Source organism: Uloborus diversus, chromosome 3 (genome assembly GCF_026930045.1).
Source record: "Uloborus diversus isolate 005 chromosome 3, Udiv.v.3.1, whole genome shotgun sequence".
NCBI lineage: Eukaryota > Metazoa > Arthropoda > Arachnida > Araneae > Uloboridae > Uloborus > Uloborus diversus.
This window is the reverse complement of record NC_072733.1, coordinates 83391216-83412218: the sequence shown is the minus strand read 5'-3', so window position 1 is coordinate 83412218 and position 21003 is coordinate 83391216. Positions and strand designations below refer to the sequence as shown.

The window sequence follows — 21003 nt, the reverse complement described above, 5'->3', positions numbered from 1 at the left end:
TTGCTGTAAGGTTGAAGAATGTACCTGGGTATTTTAATTTCTTTTAGTTGAGATAAGCCTTCAACCATAAATTTTTCTTGCTGTAAATCTGGCAGAAGATTTTCGTCCCAGCTGAGCTTCAATTTCCAGAGGTGTTGAATAAGCAACTTGAATCTAAGAACAACGGGAGAAATCCAACCAGAAGGATCAAAAATCGTAGATATGAAGGAAAGCACGATACGTTTGCTGCAATATTCTGACACAAGAGGTAAATTCCACCTAAAAGAAAAAGTGTCCGTTGCTGGGTTCCACAGAACTCCAAGAGTCTTAACATCATCTCTAATTTCAAGAGGCAAAGATGTTGCACGACTTTCTGGGAGAATATTTTCAAGTACCAATTCTTCATTCGATGACCATTTTTTAATTTCAAATCCTCCACACTTCAACATTTCAATTATTTCTTGCTGCAGTTGAATTGCTTCTTCAACGGACTTGGCTCCAGTCATGAGATCGTCTACATAAAAATCTGATTTAACTACTTGAGACACATGCAGAAATTTCTCGCTGTCTTCTACTGCAAGTTGTTGCAGACATTTCGTGGCCAAATATGGAGCTGAAGCTGTGCCATATGTGACTGTCAGCAAGCGGAATTCCTTAACTTCCTCGTCGACGATCGCTCCCTCTAGCGGTGGGTTCTTCTTGTGTACTTACCTCGAACATTCCGCCCACCTTGAAACATTGTTGTTTCAACATGAAATATTTAAGTGCTACTACAAATACAAAAAGTAATTAAAATATGAATAATGCAATTATGAATACAAAAATTAGCAATTTAACCAAAATAAAAATGCAAGATAAAGTTCAAAAGTCAATAATTGTCCATTGGCAGTTTGCATAACTTAACAATGGGTCTTTTAAGCAGTCCGTCAGAAGTTTTTACTGCTGCCACTCTAACACAACCGTCTTTTCCCGGAAAAACCTCTGAGATGCTTCCCAGACGCCACTTTAGCGGGGGTAAGTTTTCATTATTAACCAGTACGAGGTCTCCAACTTTCAAATTGGGTTTTCTGGAAAACCACTTTGGTCGTTGTTGTAAACGGGTCACCTACTCGGAACTCCAACGCTTCCAGAAGTGCTGCAATAGGCGTTGCGTCAGCTGCCAGCGTGTCAGATGGTTGAGTTTAGAAGATGTAAAATCTGTTTCTGGAACAGCGTTTAGAGGACTCCCAATGAGAAAGTGTCCTGGTGTGAGCACTGAAAGGTCATTTGGATCACTGGACAGAGGTGAGAGAGGGCGAGAGTTGAGACAGGCTCCGCAGTAACTATGTTTCAGTCTCTGTGTAGATCTCGTTAAGAAAACGTAATGTAAATACTCGTGTGTGTAAATATAGTTGTTTATGTTTCTAATTTCGTTCAATTATTTCGCCCACACCCCGCATGTCACCGTACATGTATCTGGTCCGTCGAGCCGGAGCAATAAATTAGTGGATGAAGCGCAATTCAATTGTCAACGAATTAGAAACATAAACAACTATATTTACACACACACGAGTATTTACATTACGTTTTCTTAACGAGATCTACACAGAGACTGAAACATAGTTACTGCGGAGCATGCGTCGACCATCGCTCCCTCTAGCAGTGGGTTCTTCTTGTGTACTTACCTCGAACAATCCCTTTGCTTCTCACTGCCTCATATGTACTTCTATTTATGGTTTCATTTTTCCTACTCATATCATTATGACTATATTTCACTTCTTATTGGTATCTTATTTGAATATTTCAAGTTTTTGATGTGGTGGTTTTTCAGGATGAAAAATTTGATTTTTAAAAAGAGTCTTGCTGATTCTGTTATGTTCGAGAAAATACCTTCATTTTACAGATGAATACATGGGTAGAGCAGTCAGTATTTATGCATATCAATGAGTCATACTGTATTTTGCTGAATAAGACTTTCTGGGAATGATTTGTAAAAAAAAAAACTTGAAATACAGTGCTGCAAACTTCATTCCGGGCAAAAGTAAAGTTGTCAATCAATGTTTGATCATGATTTGTTAAGCTGTCTGAATTTAACTTCTTTAAAGAGGGGAAAAGGAACATATTGCACAGAAAAAATATTCTTTAATATAGCTATGATTCTAGACTTGTTTGGCAGGTTTCAGCATCCTGTTGTCTTTTCAAGTACTCTTCGTCTTTTAAAAAACCCCTTCCAGCTTGTATCAAGTGCTGCATATGTTTGCATAGCCAAGTGCATATTAAAAGAGGAGTCTAAGGGACAAGGGTCTGTCTCGAAATAAATTTAAAGCAACTCATTGTGAGTCAGGATTTTAATAATTTCAAACTTAAATTTTTACAGTTCTCATTATATTTGGCTTAGGCTTCTTTTGAAATTCCCATGTACATGCTCGATAAGTAGACCCCTTGTTTCTTTAGCTTAACGTTTTTCATTATCAATCAATAACATTTATATGAAGACGTACAAAAAATTCTCAATCATCTGAGCTTTATGGATATTCAGATTCTGAACAATTATTTCAATTTCAATACGAGTTTGCAATGATTTTCAATGATAGTGAAGAAGAAAAAATAGTTTGAAAAGCAGAAAGTATCAAATTTTTAGAATTCAAAAACTCTGTATAGTAATTTGTTGTCCTGAAAGATATGCAACATAAGTGATTTGGAAAGCTTTTTTTTTTTGTCCCCACCATACTTTATAAGTCAGTTCCCACTTTTCAACTACTTACTTTTTTCAAAAATACTGAGACTTATGCACAAGTATGTACAGTAGCATTCAATATTCTCTCCCATCAATACTCAAAACTCAAGAATTAGTATGAGATAAATTTTACATTTTAATCCATTGAGGGTTTTGTTTTAAGTCCTTAATGGGTCCAAAATTTGTTCTTTCATGCAGGCCCGTGATCAGGATTTCCAAAAGGGGTTCTAAATAAGTTCAAATCCCTGGTGACAATGAAAAAAAAAAAAAAAGAAAAGAAAAGAAAAGCAAGCAAGAAAAAAAAAAGAAAATTTTCTTTTCTTTTTTTATAAATATTTGATGAAACATATTAAATAATTCATTTTTATTTTCGTACACTTACTGTTCATTACGATAAAAAATTATGTGACAAAATTACATATAATTGTTTACGAGATATCAACAAATAATAATTGCTTGGCATTTGAATGCTGCATTATTCTGCAACACAAACTGAACATCCAAAAATAGTCTGTAAGATAAATCAGCATTAGATCAATTGAAACATATAAATCAGCTCTAAGAAATACTTTAAAATAAAATGCTAAACATAAAAAACTACAAGTTTGCTAAAATTTCTGTTTTTTTTTTTTTTTTTTTTTTTCTTTAAAAGCTTTAAGTTTCCAACTAAGAAAATAGTCTGCAGACTTTTTCAAGAGTCTGCAATGCATGACACAGGATCATACTTGCTGTGACCGGGCTTCCGTTCTTGCTATCATAATTCACAATTATCTATGAGCATAAATGTTTTTTTCTTTAAGTTACAAATTTGATCCAGATTATGTGTAAATCTGCATAAACAAGTTTATTATATGTGCATTTGCTCAGGATCTGTTGATACATCAATCCTTTTGCCAGTGGCGTCACTATGGGGGGGGGGGGGGGTGTCACCCCCGCCTTGAGGGTGACATCCAAAGGGGAATTGCAGGTTTGTGGAAAATATAAAACTAAAATGCATTTTTAAGACTACAAATTTAAAAAATCTCTGGGGGAAAATCCATGAAACCTCCTCCTCTCCACCCCACATCATGGAGGAATATTATACTCAGGATAAGGTTCATATTGTCAATACTTAGACCTAGTAGTGATTTCCTCTTAAACCAAAAAACTGAACCCTATTATCTTTCATTGTGTTTGAGATATTTTTGTAATAACTAAGAGGACATCAATTTCATACACTCCCATACTTTTTTGACATAGTAACGGCCCTGCCCATATGCGTACAGGGCGAGTTCTATAAAAAGTGTTCATAATTTTTTTTTGTACATTAGTCCACTCAAATGTAGTTGTTTTTTAAGATTGGCTTTTGTACATTAGCCCAAATAAAATTTTGTTACAACACAAATGCAATTGTTTCTGAAAATTGTATGAATTTCATGTTTGCATAGAACATTAAAACCTTTTTTTTTCTGCAGAAGAGGGGTCCCGACGACACCACAAATTACTGCCCCGTGTGTCACCCATTCTAGGTATGACACTGCTTTTGCATCCTATGAATTCTTCTTCCAGTTAAAAAATTGAAGATTATCTGTAGCATAATTTCAGAATATGTTTTGTGTTTTAGCTGATGTTGAAATACTTGTGTTTAAGATTGGTTGATTTAAATGAGATTGAAAGCATGATTTAAATCACAATTTAAATCAAATATTTTTTAATCACTGATTTAAATCACATAAAAAATTGTTTAAATTTATTTTGCACTTTTAAAATCTTTTGTTATAAGAAAAATATGATGCATTTAAAACATCAGCTTCAACCAGCTAAGCTACATAGCTCACCCTCTTTCCTTTCTCTCTGTATATCTAATAGGTTTTAACAGTTTACAAATAATTGTTTTTCCAGAATCTTGCAATTTTACTGTTATTTTTGAAAAAAAAAATAATGAATAAAGAAAATATTGGGCATTTCTTTCTGCTCTAATATAGCTATTAAAAATATAATAGGGAAGTTGCAATCTATTAAATGTTCATATTTTGGCTATTGGATATTGTTAATTGACCCTCAAAACTAAAAAATTCACCATCGCCGAATTTTAAAACACCGTGGTTGATTTTTAATGAATTTTTAAAAATCCATGTGCAAAAGTGCGCTCTTCTGAAATGTCACGACACGAGCCTACGTCACAGGGTGCAAATGGGCAGCCTTCTGCCGAAGATCTCTTGTTTTTGTTGTATAATATATTCAGACATAATTGGTCTTGCCATTTAAACAACCCTCTATTGTCATCATAAATATATACGTATCAATTTTCTCATTGTTTGTCTCACTGTCCGGTAGATGGCGCCATGAGTAGACATCAACTGTGTTTTTTCTGTGGGATATAAGAAGTAAGATCACAGAGGGTTTGTGTGGTATTTGGTGTGTGGCTATCTTGTAACATGGTGTTTTCTTTTCCTCATGTCCGAATGGGTGTATTATATAGAATATTCACCTTACAGGTATGAAGTTAAATGTTCATCCATCCTGTTTTGCAACGTACATTGTAATTTCTTTAACTTACCAACTATTTTAGACTTTTAAATAAAAGCTTTTTATAGCAGAAGTATCTTTCCTTGTAATGTGTAATATTCACTCTGCTTAGTGTTAGACAGTATTAGAATATGTCAGATATCTTCGCTAATGGCGTTTGATATTCTGTACATAACATTTGGTTATGGGCAGTTATCATGCTAGTTCTAGTATTTAATTGTATAAGTAAAGGAAGAATATTTTTGAATGACCTTCATTATTATCGCTAGTATTTTGAGTAAAAGTGAAATTATCATTTGTTTTCCACTTAAACATACACCTATTCGGACTTTGAGGAAAATTGCACAAGATGGCCGCCAAGTATAAACAAGAATGAAACGATGTATGAAGATGGGGAGGCCATGTTTTATCCCCATATAAAAGTTTTTATTTCAATAGTAATAGTTATTTCTCACAATTTGTTGAGAAACATTGAAATTTTAATGAGGAATTTTTCGGAAATTTAAAAAAAAAAAAGTAGAAATTGAACTTTAAATTTTTTTTGAAAAAAAAATTTTTTTTGCTGGACTTGTCTGTCATTTCCCAAATTGAAATATGGCACTAATTCAGCCTGCAATTGAAAAGCTGAGTGCAAATAACTACACAAGTTGGGCAAGAGACATTAAATTCATACTTATTGAAAGAGGAGTATTTACGACTATTAATACTGACATTCCTGAAATAAATAAAGAGACAAATATTATGGCTAAAGAAGTTGATGATTTTATATCTAAATCGCAGACTGCACTTGCTCTCATCTATTTGAGCATTACTCCATCATACAGACAAATCATTGAGTCATGTGATACAGCAAAGGAAGCCTGGATTCTACTGAAGACACATTACGAACCAGATAATCGGTCCAGACATATGCAGCTCTTCTCTGAACTATTAGTTTGCCGTCTGCAACCTGAAGAGAAAATTGACTTATTTTCGTCAAGAATATGTCACATCGCTGAACAGCTGAAATCCATTAAGCAACCAGTTCCTGAAATATACTTGACCTTTCAACTACTAAGACATCTGCCTGATGCATTCGAGCCAATCGTCCAAGCTATTCTCAGATGGGATGACACTAAGTTTAACTACAGAGATGTGCTCCTTGAGCTGATTTCTGAGGAATCCCGCCTACTCCTTAGAGAACAGGACAGGGCCGCCAATTTTCTTCCAGAGGTCCAATACACCAAGAGGAGGATGAGATGCTACAGATGTGGACGATGGGGACACAGTAAACAGCAGTGCCGTGTTCTGACAAAAGCCAGGAGTGACGACTCATCTTCAACGGAAGCTGACCGTACTACAGGTACAGACAAGAATCTAAACAAGAAGAGTAGAAATAAGAGTTTCAAAACCAAGAAAAGGTCCAAGAAATCTTCCAAAGGGCATTTCGACTCCAGAAGTTCTTCCGATGAACATTCCGACTCCAGAGATTTTTCCAGTAAAACAGGTACTCTTTCACTTTTTACACAGGCTAGCTATATAAGCAGCCAACAAACCCAGAATGCATTTGTGTTTGATTCGGCTTCTTCTCATCATTTTGTAAAAGATAAATCTTTTTTTGTGGACTTTACTCCAATAAAAGAAGAAATGTCAGTAGCTGTAAAGGGTAATACTTTTCCAATTGAAGGTAAAGGAACTAAAATTGAAAATAGATCATCAAATTTTTTAATTTACAAATGTCATGTATTGTCCAAAATTGCGTAGAAACCTGATTTCTGGTCCTCAACTTGATGTTAAAGGAGCAGAATTTGCAGGTGGTAAGGGTAAGGTAAAAGTAACTCGGCAAGGTCAGTATCTTTTTTCAGCCACACTAGATAATGGTGTTTATTATGTTTATCCAAAGGTTCTTAAGAATATCCCTAAAAAGGTTCATTTCGAAGCCTCTGTTGTTGAAAATAATGAAATGCATAAATGGCATAAACGTTTTTCTCATGTTAGTCCTGAATTGATTGTAAATACATGTAATCACGAATGTGTCAAAGGTCTTCCTAAACTTAAAAGTAAGAATTTTTTTGTGAAACATGTCAAATTAACAAGCAAAGGAGAGTATCCTTTAAATCTTTAGGGGAGGTTACAACTAAAAAACCACTGTCTCTTCTTGTAATGGGCATTTGGGGACCTGCCAAAACTGTAGGTAAAAAGGGGGAAAGATATTTTTTGAGCATAATTGATGATTTCTCACGTAAAACAGCAGTTTACCCCATACGTAGTAAAAGTGATGCATTTAGAATTTTCAAACAACATATAGCTAGAGCTGAGAGGTTTCTAAATAAAAAAAGTAAAGAAAATTAGAACTGATAATGGTCGCGAGTTTGACAATGAACAGTTTACACAATTTTGTAGGGAAAAGGGTATCAAACATGAATTTACAAACACATATAGTCCAGAAATGAACGGAATTTCTGAACGCTTTAATCAAACTTATAAATGGTGTTCGTACAATTTTAGACGAAAGTGGGTTAGATAGAAGTTTTTGGCCCGAAGCAGCATTGTATTTTTCTTATACATGGAACAGATTATGTCACAAAAACCAAACTAAAACTCCTTTTGAATTGTATGGAGGAAGACAACCCTCAGTAAAGCATTTAAAACCCTGGGGGGTACCTGTGTTTATGGGAATTCCAAAACAACACCGGGGTAAATTTGATGCAAAAGCAAAGAAAGGTGTGTTTGTCGGCTATGCATTCAGAACCAAAGGTTATCGCATATGGCTTCCTAAAGAAGACAAAATTGTTGAGACTGTTAATGTATCTTTTAAGGAATCTTTACCTGACAGACAGAGTAATAGTGGAGCAGTGCTGGGTTCCAAATGTAATAATGAATCTGATAGTTATGATTCTAATAATAAGTCAGAGGTTGAGTCAAATGACAAGTATTATATTACTTCTCCTCTTAGGTACAGTAAATCACCTTCGGATGAAGTATTAAAATCCAAAACAAGTGAAAGTACAACCCCTTGTATAAGTTTAAGGAGGGTTACCTGGGAACGAGAAGCAAAACCTCGACCAGATGGAACACGTACTGATATATATTACTGTGAACATGGGGAAAGGGAAAGATTAAGATCACACAAGGATGTTGAGTTATATTGCAAACGAAACAATATTTTATATGAAAAAGTACTGTTTGATTTCAAAGGTAGTAATACAAGCCAAGGTATTGTCTCAAATATTCAATCTGAATATTGTCACTCAGACATTTCAGACATTGATGGTGATTCAATCTTATCTAGTTCAGATTCTCCTTCTGCTAACAGTTCAGCATGACTAGGGGAGGTCACAGTTCCCAGAACTTATAAGCAAGCAATAAAATCTTTCCAAAAAGACAGGTGGTATCAAGCAATGAAAGATGAGTTAGAAATTTTTGACAAGAGACAGGTCTGGGAATTGGTAAAATTACCGGAGAAAGTCATTCCATTAGGATGCAGATGGGTTTACTCTATTAAGAGAAATGACCAAGGGGAGATTGCTCGATATAAGGCAAGATTATGTGCACAGGGCTTTAAACAAGTACAAGGCGAGTCTTTTGATCTCTCTTTTAGCCCTGTTGTCAATATAAGTATCATTCGCTTCTTCTTCTCTCTACTTGTGTCATGTAAAGGTTGGACTCATTTGCAATGTGATGTGAAGTCGGCTTATCTATATGCCCCTTTATCTGAAGAAATTTATCTTGTTCAACCACCGGGATTTTGTGTAAAGGGAAAGGAGGATTATGTTTACAGATTAAAAAAGGCATTGTATGGTCTCTATCAATCTGGAAGAGTCTGGTATTTTGAAATCAACAAAATTTTAACAGAATTAGGTTTTGAAAAGTATAATTGGTGTAATTGTGTATATATATTCAAAAGTGATGTCATATTACTACTTAATGTAGATGATATTGTCCTATTTGGTAGATCTGAGAAACATATTAACAAGGTTCTAAATTTGTTGAAAAAACATTTTGATTTAAAAATACTTGGTCAAACTAAAAAGTTATTGGGAGTTGAATTCGAGGAAAATGATAATTCTATCTTAATTCATCAATTAAGTTACATAAATGAAATATATGATAAGTATAAAGAGTATAATCCTCCTATCTCTTCTCTCCCTATAGCCAAGGGTTCTGTTTTTTCCAAATCTCAATCTCCTCAATCACAAGATGAAATTAATGAAATGCAAAATTACCCTTATAGAAATCTTTTAGGCTGTTTATCTTTTCTGGCAAGCCGTACAAGACCAGATATTTCATACGCTGTAAATGTTTTCAGCCATTTCCAGAACAATCCTGGAATGGTTCATTGGTCAGGTCTGTTAAAATTATTAGGTTATGTTTATTTAACTAAGAATCTGAAATTAAATTTGACTTGTACAAACATTCATATAATTACATACAGTGATGCTGATTTTGCATCTAATCGTGATGATCGTACATCAATGGGAGGACAACTTATACTATTGGGTAAAGCCCCTATAATGTGGCGTACTTCTAAGCAAAAAAGTATTTGCTTGTCTACAATGGAATCAGAATTTGTCTCTATGACTGATGCTGTTAAATAACTAATATGGTTTGATTGCATATTAAATGAATGCATAGATAGAAAATTTATCAGTGACCGTAAACTTTAATCTTGCCTGTATGTAGATAATTTAGCCACTATTGATTTTGTTAAATCTCCCATAGAGAACCATCGTACAAAGCATATAGATGTCAAACTTTTCTTTGTTCGTGATTTGTTCTTTAAAGATATCTTCAGCATAAAATATGTAAAAAGTAAAAATAACCTTGCTGATGCTTTTACCAAACCTCTTACCAAAGGTGACCTGAACAAATTTTTGAGTGATATTTTTGAAATGACATGAAGTACAATGTTTTTTTTTTGATATTTAAGTGTTTATTACATATGAATCTCACTTTGATACATTAATACCTGATTTTGTATTAAATTGATTATCCATAATCTTTTTTCATCCAGTTTGATACTTAGTAAACCAATTTAATTTCCCGCCTGATTGTTTCAACTGTGCTTGGTTTGGCCTACTCCTTCTGGCTTGAGCAGCCTCGGGAAACGTTTCGTAGGGGTGTTTTATTGTAAATGCCAGAAAGTCATTGGGTGTGGATTATCCAAGTATCAGGGTTACATGAGGGCCTTGCGCGGGCATGTTATTTTTAATTTTGTAAGACCCTATTTTGATAATTGGCAATGTCACTAGGTCCCGGTTTAACAGTATTATTGCTGGCTCTGAATTTTTTTTTAAATTGTCATAGTATCAATATGTTTATACAAATACATTAGTGTCTTTACAATCAAATATGTATTAAAATAATTTTTTGAAGTATTAATGAAACTCATGTTTTTCATGTATATGTGTTTGAATGCAGGATATCATGAATTCTCTTATCATGGAAAAGTAGCTAAACATAGTGCAATATTTAAGTATTGAAAAAAAAAGGTCTTGGTCATGATTGTCCTTTATGAAACATAATAGTCTTTCTATTTACAGATCTTATATAAGTTATTTTAGGACTTGTCTATATGAACTTTTTTCAGAAAAATGCTATTTTTGCAGAAAGAAGACGTTTGTAAAATGTTTCAGATATTTCATATGTTTATCTTGATGTTACTTGGATTTTTTTCCATGGTAGTATTTGGAGTTTAGTGTTATACAAGTTGTTGGTAACTTATTTTTTATATGGTTAGCAGGATTAACCAGTTATAATTATTTACAGTTAAAAATATATATATATAATTTTAGTATTGTTATATTTATATGTTATCATAATTGTTATATATTATGTTAAGTTTTTATCTTTCATATATCTGTATTAAATGTAATCAGGGTTGGATTGTTCGAAACAGTTGTATAAGCTTATGAATAGTATGAATAGTTTTTTTAAAGTGTCAAGAGGGGAGGCCATGTTGTATAATATATTCAGACATAATTGGTCTTGCCATTTAAACAACCCTCTATTGTCATCATAAATATATACGTATCAATTTTCTCATTGTTTGTCTCACTGTCCGGTAGATGGCGCCATGAGTAGACATCAACTGTGTTTTTTCTGTGGGATATAAGAAGTAAGATCACAGAGGGTTTGTGTGGTATTTGGTGTGTGGCTATCTTGTAACATGGTGGTTTCTTTTCCTCATGTCCGAATGGGTGTATTATATAGAATATTCACCTTACAGGTATGAAGTTAAATGTTCATCCGTCCTGTTTTGCAACGTACATTGTAATTTCTTTAACTTACCAACTATTTTAGACTTTTAAATAAAAGCTTTTTATAGCAGAAGTATCTTTCCTTGTAATGTGTAATATTCACTCTGCTTAGTGTTAGACAGTATTAGAATATGTCAGATATCTTCGCTAATGGCGTTTGATATTCTGTATATAACAGTTTTCGCTAGGGACATTTTGAGCGCGCTGATATTTATATTTTTTAGAAATTCAATAATCCTTTTGAACACACTATGGAGACTGGATTCGTTAAAGCACAATCTAAATAATCTTTCTCATGTAACATCAATGATGATATCTGAATATTTCTGAGAGGATGAGAGGTTTAATGTTCCAGAAACGCGAGGAGTTAAATGCGAGGAGATAAGCCTTTTATGTTTCGTCTTCGAAGTCGAATGCGTGACCTTCGGCTTCTCCCCTATTGGAAGAGCGCATGACGTCACTTCCTATGCCATTTGACGTCACAAGCGCTTGAACTTTAAAAATTTATTGAAAAAAAAACTACTTATCGTATTGCAAAATTTTTTTCACCTATGATGTTCATACATGTTACTTTATCATATAAAAATAAAATTGAAAAATCGAAAACTTCCCTGTTGTTCAATATAGGATTCTTTGCTAAAAGACATACATGATCATCAAAAAACTATTTTGAAATAAAACCACTTCTAAAAGCATAACAAATTACCGTAATTTCGGGTAGATAAGCCGCGGCTTATACGTGTTTTGAAGTTGAAATTTAACATCTGCGGCGTATCTGCCAGGGCGGCGTATCTGAAGAAATTTCCCCCCCACCATTCTTTCTTAGTGCTTTTCATGTTCGCCCAATCGAGTGGTAATGTTAAAATTCATTAAAAACGCTAGTAGAACTCTCAAATTGCACCATGAAACAGGTTTTTCATTAAATTTAATTTCTCCCACCCTTAAACCTGCGTTAGTTTGCGCCGATTTTACCGCTTTTCGCTGTTGTTGTTCTTTCCAGCGTTGCCAGATTCGTGATGATAACATACGTTTCACTAGGCTGAAAAATGGAGGAATCGCTAGCTTTTCTGAGTTAGAGTCCCTATAGTCTGAGCAATGTTTTAAAATGTCTCGATGATAAATTAAAAAAAAAAAAAAAAAGAATCAATTGATAAAGGGTAAACAATTTTTTAATGAACTGCTAAGTATAACAATGATTTGAAAACTTTTCATCCAACCAATTGTAGATGTCATCTGGCAACACTGTTTTTTTTGTGAAACCGTAGCATTTTCTGATTTTTTTTACACGAAGTTTATTCCATTTTTATCTGTTAACAAATGCAGTTGCTTGTTACAGTTTTGTTCTAACTAAAATAAATGATCGCATCCGTACATATGTATATATAGAGGGTGTGGGGCGCCATGGTTTGATACGCTCTTCTGCGGCATATACGATAGGGCGGCTTATCCGATGAACTTTTGTTTTTAGTTAGTAAATTATTGCATGTGCGGCGTATACGATAGGGCGGCTTATCTACCCGAAATTACGGTACAGTCATTGCACATCAACTGACCTGATTTTTCACTTCATCCACACCCAACCATCTTCGAATTGGATAGAATTTTAGAGGTGCAGAGATGCCTTTGAAACTAATCTTTATAAATTTTCAACTTCCAAAATCAAAATCCTGAGGATCTAGGATCTCTCAAAAAAGTGCTTAAAAATGACAAATCAGCTTTGTGAAGCAAATTGCCGTGTTTGTCTAAGGTTCCAAAAATTTTATCACTCTGAAATCCTGAAATTTTGGGAGTTAAAAGTATTTTTGATTGTCAATATATTCTAGTATTTTTGTGAGTTGGAGCTCATTAGTTTTTGTGTAGCACGAATAAAAACTCTTGGGAAAAGTGCTGTGGGAAACATTTTTCCTGGATTTTAGAAAGTAATAAATTCTAAACAAAAGTAATTCAAAAGCTAGTATTTCGTAATTCTTTGCCAAAATAGGGTAAGGTCACCAGTAACAGACAAGGGTCCAGGAACAGACAGTCATTAGTTTAGATTTAAATAATGAGAATTTTAGGCAGTTAAAACGGGTAATGGTGGAAGGTGATGAACAGCCACCATGAGATCAACTGGTATTTCATGTTCATTAGAATGTAACAAGGCTTTAGTTCTAAAAATAAAGAACTTTTGCACATTTTGAAGATAAAAAGGGAATTTTTTCCATTACTCAGCCTATCTTTTACTGGGTCTCATCGGATTTTCCGGTGTATGTTACTGGGGATCAGACCTTTTAAAATTGGGCAAATAAAAATAGAATTTACTAACGCAGAGCATCCAGAAGTAGTCAAATGTTAGATGAGGTGTAGTTGCATGAGAGAAAAATATTTTAAACAATCTAAATACATTAAAAGACTCAGAAAACTGAGTTAACCTGAGAGCAATGTCTTAAGCATGTTTGTTACTGGTGCCATTACCCTACTTGTTTTTAATGGGTTACAGTTGAAGAGCGTAAATATTGATTTCGTAAAACACATTGTCACTCAAATAGACCCTCAAAATCCTGCGCATGAAACATAGCTTGATGACCACTTTGGATTAAATATCTTTTAGAAAATTAGTATTTATGCTCTACAACTGTAACATTAAAACCAAGTATTTTGACTGTAGAATTATGAATTACAAGCTTTTGAATTACTTTCGTTCAGAATTTATGGCCTCCTAAAACCCACTAACAAATTTCCCCATTGCGCTTTTTCAAGAATTTACATGCATGCATGCTACACAAAAACTAATGAACTCAAACTGACAAAAATACTAGAACATATTAACAGCCAAAATTATTTTAAGTCCTCAAACTTTCAGATACATGGTACAAATTTTTCTAGAATGCTTTTTTAGTATCTTCTCAATTCCTTTTGTTTCTATTAAAATCCTTTGCTCAACTTTTGATCACCATCTCTCTCCTATCTTCATCTGTGCCCTTGTTACATAAGCTTTTTTAGCATATGTTGATATATTTCTTTCAAATATTTGGTTTGGTTATTATTTGTACTTTATAAATCTGATAACCATGAAAATGCTGTTCAAACATCTTACCAGCAAAGCATAATTCAACTACTGTAGACACCACTTTATGTGATCATTTTGGGACAGATATAGTTTTATAACAATAACCAAAAAGAATTCATGACACTCAAAATGATGATAGTTTCAATTGAGAAGCATTTATTTTTTCAACTGCAAATCAAAATTACAATGAATCAACTAAACGCAGTTTTCAATTATAAATTAGCAGAATAAAATAGCTCTTTTTTCCATTGATTAAATTATCCATCCGATGCTACAATAGATTATTTGCCCATTTTAAAAGCAGGATCTGCTTTTTGCAGTATTAACTGATCAACTTATGCATCCTTTTCCCTGAAATTTGTAAACTAGTTTCAAAGCAGATTCAGCTTCACCATCTTTTCCAGCATGGTTTCTCTTGCTGGTTTGTTGGTTAAATTTTCATTCACTTTGTTTGCAATCTCATCATGATTTTTTAGTAACTTACAAAGTAATGGTTGATTAATGTTTGGTTCTTCTGCAACATTTATTTCACTCATAACAGTTAAATTGTCAAAGCTTTTTAAAGTGTCAATTTTTTCTTGACAGTTAAATCATTTCGCTTTTCTCCATAGCTAAAATGTTTGACCGTTTAGAGGGAAGTTTTTAGTGTACTGAGCAAGGAGAAAAATTCTTCTGATTTAAAGATAAGAAGGGAAGTTGTTTTATCGGAAGCTACTTGTCAGGGTTTGCCTTTGTATTTCTTTTGATTGAGGAACAAAAAAAGATAAAAATTAAAAGTTAATGAAAAAGTGATAACACAATAGACAAAGACACTGATTACAATATCCAACTTTTTAAACACATGTCAATATACAAGTGTCCCGGAACTTTGTGATTCTGATATAACATTGAGCAAATGATAACATTAACCGTGATGACATTAAGCAGTGTCTACTGTACATACATATTGTAATCAGGGCTAAATTTAACTACCTCCACTAGGCAGATTTGAAATCTGCCGCCCCCCCCCCCCCCCTAAAAGAAGCAAAAACTCAAAAACACCCCAAAAAATTTTCTCAAAATTTAAATTGTCAATAAAGAAATGATGACATTTCACATTCAGGGGCACCCTGATGAGAGGTCACAGCGATCTCCAAAAAAATTCTTTACTCGGAAAATTTTGCTGATGATTTGGAGATAATATTGCAACATATTCTTTTTTATTTTTTAAAATTTTTTAAATTGTTTTGTTACAATACCTAAAATTCCTTTGCATTAGATGTTACATATGTATGTATGATACATGTGCAAGCTCATTTTTTTATCATTCGACAAAATTAGAATTTTCCTCCTCCCAAAGTTTTTAGTTCAAGGAACCTCTGTTTATATTATTTAATTTTGTTCATCGGGGGGGGGGGGGGGGTCGTGGTTTGAGTACTGATCTTGGGCAGGTTATCCGATTCACAAAAGACCAATTTAATTAATATTTGCAATATGTATATTTATTTACAATTATCAATTAATAGAGTGGTAACGCAGATGAATTACTGGAAAATTTTTATAGACTTGAGTTTGACCTATAAGGGAAAATATAGTGTTAGAAAATGGGGAGATAAACAGCAGCTGAAATTTGTCTCCAATGTTATGCATGTTAGTATGTTTCACATAATACAGCGTCTTTATTTTCAGAAAAAAATAACCAATTTTTTCGTTGTTTCATTATTTGTTATCGTTTACTCAAAAAGACATTTAGATTTTATTTTTTAAAAAAACTCGATAACATTTCGAATAAAGTCTTACTTTTTTTAAAGTTAGGTATTAGTGCTCTTTTGATCAAAACTGTGTTTTGAAATCGAAACTCTAGCTTAGGTATTTAATATCTATGTAGCTGAATCTTTGATGAGCACTGAACTTTAATGTCTTGTACGTTAACCATTTTATCAGCTGTCATCTTTATATATTACAGCATCTTTATCCTGTTTTTTTTTTTTTTTCCATCTACGTATCAACGATTTAAATAATTTCCTCTGTTATTACCTTCACTCACTTGTGTTCTTACCACTCCTCACTGATTGATGTTATTTCATTACTAAATTGTAACTGGATTACTTTGCAAAGAGTCCAAAGTTTTGGCTTTTAAATACTGCATTTGTAAAAAATATATCACGTTTAAAAAAAATTTTAAGACTCTTTTTTGTTCCTCAGTTTTTAATTTGGCCTGTTTCCTTTATTTAAAATCATTCAGCCTTTTTGGCTCATCACTCATTTTAATTTGCCCCCAAGACTGAATATTAACAGAAAATAATAAATAAATGTTAATAACGTAGAAAAGGAAATAAACGTCACTCACTCAAGAAACCAGTATTGAATAAACTTTATTATAGCACTTAAAATCTTAGTCAAACTCCAATCTTGTTGTGACTTCTGGATAAACGCAATGACACTTTCTGAAATCAAAACCCGCTTTTCGTATTCACTTATTATTTTACGCTGAGCAATTACCATGTCTGAAAAACATTTGATTTTCATAAAATGTGTGAAAGTAATCATTATTTAATTAGAAAAAAATGTCTCTGAAAAATGCAAGAATGCTAGTTGCCTACTCTGCCTATTAGGAAATTGGGCCCTGATTTAATTCATAATAACAATGATTAACTTCATTTGTTAGCTCTCCCTAAAGAAAATATTGCAATGTCCAAAACAACCTGCATGTAATATCAATGGCATAGCCTGCCTTATTAACCTTCCCCCTTCCCTTAATGTGTAGTTAATGGGCTTAAATTGGCATTAATAATTTTGTTAAAATTATCTGAATTCAGAGAGGAAATTAACATAATGGATTATATTTCAAATATTGTTTTTCTGTCAAATTTGTGATGTAATTCACAAGTAGCTGGTGCCATTTATAGCTCAATTTCCACCTTGATGGAAATCACTACAGGCTGAAAAGTGGATATGAATTTTTACGTGAAAAAAAATCAAATTGACAAGACAGTACTCATTTTTATTATTAGTAATGAAACAGTTTTAAATTATATTAAAAGTGAATAATTAAATATTAAATGTTGGTCAGAAAAAAAGAAAATGTCTTATGACTATACACTGACTAATGCATATTTTTTATTTCTGAATCATATAATTGTAAAAGTAGCTAACAGAAGAAAAATGAGTAAAACAGCTCATGCTATCCATTAAAACTGATAAAAATGTTAAATGAAATATTAGATATAAATAATGAAAGAAGCTATAATTTCAAGTCTACATATTGTAATAGCAATATAAGAAAATAAAGAGTGATTTGAGGATGCATTTATTAATTTGAAGACTTTTAGTTTGTGCTATTTGAAAATGTCAGATACATATCAAAATATCCGATATATATCAAAATATCATGATATTTTTGAACCCTGCAAGAGATATAGCAAAACATTTTTTTCTTGTCTCTTCTGCAAGTTCCTAAAAAGCATTTTAATATGCTCATTTAAGTGTAGTTTAAAATGAGGAACAGGCAGTTTCGCCATTGTTATGAACTCACCAGTCTGGAATAGAAAATAAACTAGCCGGAAGCTGATACAACTTCTTGAAGCTGAGACAAACTGGTAGTTAAAATTAATTTAGTGCTTATGTCAAATGTTTTTTCTGCTGTTCTGCGAGAGTTTGCAGTTATGGTGCGGCTCAACTCATCAATTGAAGCCAATTAAGGAGTAAATTGCCACCCTTAATCCTGGGAGCGCTAAGGCATAACTACATGCAATATACCAACAGTCTGGTTATGCCATCCAGAGACTGAAGTTTTGTCCTTGTTATGGACTCATCAGTCTGGAATAGACAATAACCAAGGGGGCAGATTTCATCTCATTGAAGCTGAAAGCTTTAAGAGTGGCTGTATGTATATTGCATATAGTTCTGCCTTAGCCCTGGCTTAAGGGCAGTAACTTACTACTTAATATATTGTAGTATTTCATCTGCTACTGTTAGATGGAGGTGGGAGAGCTTCAAACAGTTTTGTTCTTGCTCATTTTTAATAACTCACATGCATGTTATAGCTGTTCTCAGAATTTCTTCTACATTTTCATGATTTTCTTTATACCAATTTTGCTCCTCCTATTTTCATATTAGGAAATGTTTTCTGTAAAAAGTTTTATGTTTATAGGTAATTATGGAATTGAATTAAATTTTTTTACTTGCTTGAAATTGTCAGCAGTAACATTTTATTAGTGCATTAACTACAGCAAGTGCCTTCAATTGTAGTGGGTTTGCTTCAAGTTGCAGTATAGCTGAATTTTTTCTCAATAAACTCTAATAGAAAAAGGAAATGATAGCGTGTATTTGATATTTGCTTTTTTTTTTCCTTTTCTCCTTTTCATTCTCTTGTGTAGCTCATGTGTCTAAAGTGTCCGCATTTGCAAATTATTTCTGAATGCAATGCTTTTAATTCTTTGATCCTTCAAACCAAAAAACCCATTTAAAACATGTATTGCAAAAGATTACCTTTTTTGTGGTTCTAAAAATTTTTGAGTTTTCTGGATAACACTTAAATTGTCCCTGATAGTGACAAAGTTAAGCTTCTACAAGGGAAAATAAAAGTACTTGTCTTTCTCATACTTAGAACCAAAGAACAGACCAAAATGTAAAATCTTCGGAGCCGGGGGGAAATTTTGGCACCAAACAAACTATTCCTCCAAGTTTATAGCAAAATTTATAGATTCATGGCTTCTGCAAAAAAAATTTCTGAAGGAACTTGTCACTTAGGTATATTTTTAGTTGCCCGGGCAACCCAGTGCTCAGGATTTGTTGAACCTGGCTTATGACTCAAAATTGTCTCTTTTCCTCCCAGATATGATGAAACATTTCCCCAAACTTAATAACGGAGAGATTCATTTTAATCTTCAATAGCTTTAGTAACACTCATGGTGTTGACTTCTTAACAGGTTATTACATCTCTACCAAACTAAAATATTCATCGTTAACATCGTATCAAGATAAAAGCATAATCCAGTATACTTCTGTTCGTTGCTTAGAAGATTAATACATCTTTCAATTTAGTTGATTCTATTTGTGCTTTATGCATAAGACATTCTACTGATTCTTTCTTACTGGAAATATGAAGAATACATACTATGTTTTGAGAACATGCTGTGTGTTTAACTATACAGTAAAATCCCTCTAATACGGACACTATCGGGACAATTTTTTTTGTCCGCAGTAGAGAGGTGTCCGCAGAACAGGGGTTTAATAATGTTATTTGCATTGGAACTGGGGAATTAAAAATTGTCCGCATAAGAGGGGTGTCCGCCTTTGAGGGGTGTCCGTTAGGAGGGGTTTCACTGTATATTTATTGATACCTGTCATACATAAAGTGATTGTTTTCAGGTATCCTGTCCTGTTGTCTCTGCACATACTGAGATGCCCCATTTTCTGAAGTGACACAATGTAACACTGGATGCTTCAACCAAAAGTCATTAGGTAGTACTGTTTAAGCATTTTTATACCAATAAATTTAATCATACAGAATTATTCTTTATCATTTAATGTTTGTCTGGGAGTAATGCATTCATAGAAAGGGTGTTTTTACTAATGACTAATTATTCATGTACTAACAAAGAAGCACAGTTGCAAATTTCAGCTCTTAAAGCAATGTTGATTTTAAAAGTAAATTGTTTGAAATTCTGCTTACAATCTCATTTTTATATAAAATCCGGCAGCAAATTTGTACATTAAAAAATTACATCAATTATGCTCTTTAAAGTGTTACTTCTGGTTTTGTCTGTCATAAACTAAAAAAAAAAAAAAGAGATCTTTTTTTAAAAATTTTCACTTCCAGAACCTAAAGTTCTTAAGTCCCATTTTGTGCAAAAAGATAAATGGTCTCTTAGGTTATATATTAACTTGTTTCCAAATATTTGAAGCATAATTATGATGTGGTGGGAAAATTTTCATTTTGCCTTTAAAGTTGGCAAATCAGACACTTTTTCTTTGAAGTTTTTGATATGGTCCGTTTTGCAAGCATTTCCTTTTTAAAAATACATTTTTGGATGTTGTCCTTTCCACGTGCTTTTTGAAATTTTCTATTTCCTTCATTTTGCTCTTTGACCACTTTGACTTTCAGCCTTAAATATGGCTGCCAAATGGATGATTTGTAAATTGTGTGGTGAAATAAAAACTTTAAAAATGCCTATAATAGATCATTATAGCATACATCAGTAACTTTTTTCAAAAAAATTATAATTTTCTCTTTGGTATGTGTAATAAAAAGAGAGAGACTGAACAGGTGGCTAAAAAAATGATTCACACATATAATGAAAAACTACAACTGTGTGTAAATTATAATTACATTTGATCAGAGGCGGTGATTAGGACTGAAAAGTGGGGGGGGGGAATAACAACTAAAAACCATAGGATTTTTAAGCGGCATCTAAAAAATGAAAGAAAAAAACATACAAAATTTTGCTATGGTTGGTTTTGAGAGTGCATGAGTGCTAATTGATGCAAATATAGCAGCTTAATCGTATTTTTCTTAAAATTTTGATGAA

At 33.0% G+C, this 21003-nt stretch overlaps 1 long non-coding RNA gene across 3 annotated transcripts in view; it reads left to right on the top strand.

Moving 5' to 3' along the window:
- LOC129219277 (uncharacterized) overlaps window positions 1–21003 on the top strand; it is an 87221-nt gene that overhangs the window by 56638 nt on the left and 9580 nt on the right. For all 3 annotated transcript variants that reach the window (XR_008580396.1, XR_008580395.1, XR_008580394.1), the window contains 2 exons: window positions 4150–4203; window positions 19844–19936. This is a non-coding gene — a long non-coding RNA (uncharacterized LOC129219277). The remainder of the gene's footprint in view (window positions 1–4149; window positions 4204–19843; window positions 19937–21003) is intronic.